The following is a 3,954-nucleotide window of genomic DNA, read 5'->3' on the forward strand; positions in this document are numbered from 1 at the left end:
CTGTGAAAGAAGGTTAATGATTTAGCCTTGCCTGCACTTACACTAAGGGTACGTCAATGAACATGAATGAATGCCATAGTTCATTAACGATGAATAGCCTACAACACTTTATAAAGCATTAACAGTGTCCACTTTACAATAGGGCCCTACAAAGTGACTCAACTAATATTTAGATAACATGAACTTAATTAGCATACGAGCTATTTGAAGCATTTTCACCTCTTTACTAATATGATCATGAATGTCTTTAGTAATAGTCTAGTCAACAGAATGCATGTTGCTTTGATAAATGCATTAATATATGATGTATTCATGTTAACTCCTGCATTTACTAATGTTTAATAATGTACCCGTATTGTAAAGTGTTACCACTTCACTCATACTTTTCATCATGTAGAAACATGCCTTCATTCACACTGAAATGTTTTTACATTCATGTCACAATAAGCATTATTTACACTATTGGCTATGTGTATTTTAGACTTAATTCCACCAATTTATCAATATGACACAAACATGCATAATTTTGACAATTATTTTCACAATATAGTTTACCTTTCTTGGTTTCTTGTTTTTTTTCTTTGCGGTTTTGGGCAACTCTGAAAAATAAATGTAGTTTACATATTTTCATAATGTATATAATTTAGCAGCTTATCAAGGTTGGTGTTAGTCATGCTTTTGAAGTCAGCCTTGGAATACTTAAATACCGAGCAAAATGTATCTGCATTTTACAATAATATTTCCTGCATATAACAACAACAAAATTGATATATTACAAGATATCAGCACATTTCAAAGAATGCAGTAATTTTTAGCAGCCATTTATTTTTATTCCACATACTGATTATATGCCAGACCTAATGATTAACTGACCTACAATGACGATGGGTGGAGCATCTGACAGGCTCCCATTCTGTAGACTCCAGAAAGAAGACTTATTGGTGGATAGCTTGTCCTCCAGTACCATGTGTGAGTATACCATGAGAAACCAGGTAGAGCTTAGACAGCTCAGGAGAAACAGGGAATTCATCTCAGTGCTTTTCTGTCTGCAAGGTCGGCCTAAAGACTGTAGTGAGGACAGAGTGTTAGAAAGTAGGCCTATAGAGCCCATTGTGATTGTGTTGTGGTTGTAAACATATTCATATCAGATAAAGGATTTGAATGTCACAATTTACCCAGCAGTTCAAGATTGTTATTGTATAGCAAATGAACTATAATTGGCACAAAACTGACCACATGCACAGCAAAAAAAAATACAAACATCTAATAATCAGCACATATCCATTTCATAAATAAAGCTTTACATTGATGTTTAAAGAATGATATCTAGACCAATTCTGTAACTGTATCCAACATGCAAGTGCTACAATGAGAACATTTTGAATACAATCTCAGGCCTTTGACTGTTTTGACTGTCCTCAGCATAACTTCACTATACGGTTTCTTTCAGCTTGGATGAAGCTTTCTGTGGGAGCCTATGCCTAGTCAAGCTGAGCTGCTTCTTGCTTATAAAATTAGTTAAACTTAACGCAAGGAAGTAGTCTCAATAATAGTCCTCAAATAGACATCTAGGGGCGGTTTCCAGGACACAGATTAAGCCGAGTGCTGGACAAAAAATCCAACTAAATGGAGAATATACGATGGCACCGTGCTGTATCGCTGCCGTCTTGCGTGCTCCGACCCAATTTTGCTACTGCACTGTTGGGTAGGGCTTGCAAGTGAAGCATGTCACTGTACTTGTGCATGTGACAAATACAACTTGAAACTTGAATCTCCATTAAAAAAATGCTTTTAAATCCTGGATAAGTGTGTCTGGGATACCGCCCCCTTAAGTGCCTTTAAAACTTGTAAAGCTAGAATAAATGTAATGATTGATTAGCTATAGCATTTCCTCTAAATGTCCTTAGTTTCGTTAATTTTCAATTATTTTTTATTTGAAATCATAATACCTAGTAGTTATGAAATTTATGAAAACGGTTACAGGAACTGAACATAAAGATATTTCATTCTGGCCCAAAAAAATCTGGATGAAAATGGTGGATTATAACCCTGTGTGGGTAGGATTTTCAGACAAAGTATTATCCAAAATAAAATATTCACAAATAAATAAAATCAAAGCTGTCTATCTAACATAAATGAATCTGATCGTGAGGTATTAAATACCTTGTATGAATTGTATTGCCATGAATTTATATGAAGAAAATATACCATAAAGAAAATATGCTAATTTACTGTATTTAATGTGCTCAATTTAAGTTGTGAAATTTGAAATTCAATTAATTGGTTTATATTATCTTTACTCTGCAGGTAATTTGCATTATTTGCCCCATATGCTGTGTGAGACAAATGTTGGAGTAATTTATTTTAAAGGAATGCACGCAAAGCCTTTAGCTTTTTATATAATCTTAATAATCCAATGCGTAAATGGCGTCCACCATACAAAAATAAGTTATAAACCGTTCATAATATGTATGATAAAATAGCTTTTTGACCAGAGTTGAATCGTTTTTTAATGACCAAAAATGGATTTATTTAGCCTTTTTTTCATTGGGGGGTTACAGGTAACAATATCCAAATTCATATCATTTTATATTTAGTTCGTATTCACCTGGGGGAAAAAAGTACATAAATATAAAGTATTTATCATTGTTGTATTAAAGGAAAATAAACAAAAATAAGTGAGCCCCCCACCCACCCACCCCTTCCCCATGGTCCTGAAAGCAAAGAAAGTAAAACAATTGTGTGTATATATATATTCTTTGTATGTGTTGGGCTTTGTAGGTTGTTTATTTGTATATGTTGGGCTTCTAATAGTAACTGTATCCACTGGTGAATTGGGAAAGGGTGAGGTAATTGCCCTCTAAGAGCCAACATCTTGTTTTGCGGCAGTGCTGCCTGCCAGCAGTAATCGTCTCTTATTAATTGAGATACAAGGAGCTATCATCATTAAGTAACATTGTAGATGCAACACACTGAATATTTACATTCATGCACTTCTAACTGCAGGGCACTCCCACATCATATGAAGGAATGTGCCTACCTGATTTAGGGGACACAGTGAACAGTTGGGGCCAATTTCATCGTAAAACGTTTCCTTGGTTTTAAATAGAGTCTGTGAACAAACTTAAAATGTATAAATTGATAGTTCGGATTATGGGATGCCAAGGTCATATTTTTCCATATACTGTTCCAATTAAAGGGTTGTTCAGATTCACTTAGATCTGTGGACCATACTTTTTGTCCTCAGAACAGACTCCAATGCTTCCCACAGTTGTGTCAAATTGGCTGGATGTCCTTTGGGTGGTGGAGCATTCTTGATACACACGGGAAACTGTTGAGTGTGAAAAACCCAGCAGAGTTGCAGTTCTTTACACAAACCTGTACACCTGGCACCCACTACCATACCCCATTCAAAGGCATTTAAATATTTTGTCTTTCCCATTCACCCTCTGAATGGCACACATACACAATTCATGTCTCAATTGTCTCAAGGCTTAAAAATCCTTCTTTAACCTGTCTCCGCCCCTTCATCTACACTGATTGAAATGGATTTAACAAGTGACATCAATAAGGGATCATAGCTTTCACCTGGATTCACCTGGTCAGTCTGTCATGGAATGAACAGGTGTCCTTAATGTTTTGTACAGTCAGTGTATATTATAGAGATTAGTCCTTTCGGGAGCCTAGATAATTAATTTATGAATCCCATCATTGGATGGTTCGGTAGTTGGATTTCCCAAGGGATTTATAGGCCAGAATAGCTGATCTAAGTTTTAAATATAGAAATAAATGAGTTTCCGGGTAATGTGTATGTGCCTATCAAATCATGGAATGTTCTTAAACCATTACTATCCATGATATCAGCAAGGGTACGGATGTCATATTTGGACCATTGGGGGATGCAAAAGGCCGCCCTCCAGATCGCAAGCATTATTGTGAAATATTGGCGTATGG

General features: G+C 35.7%; 1 long non-coding RNA gene across 1 annotated transcript; it reads right to left on the reverse strand.

Moving 5' to 3' along the window:
* Window positions 1-555: 555 nt before the first annotated feature.
* On the reverse strand, window positions 556-960 carry LOC121576039. The gene is made up of 2 exons (XR_006002411.2): window positions 878-960; window positions 556-599 (listed from the first exon to the last, which is right to left on the reverse strand). It is a non-coding gene; the product is annotated as an uncharacterized LOC121576039 (long non-coding RNA).
* Window positions 961-3,954: the final 2,994 nt, after the last annotated feature.

The sequence above is a fragment of the Coregonus clupeaformis genome, chromosome 10, assembly GCF_020615455.1.
Source record: "Coregonus clupeaformis isolate EN_2021a chromosome 10, ASM2061545v1, whole genome shotgun sequence".
NCBI classification, from domain to species: domain Eukaryota; kingdom Metazoa; phylum Chordata; class Actinopteri; order Salmoniformes; family Salmonidae; genus Coregonus; species Coregonus clupeaformis.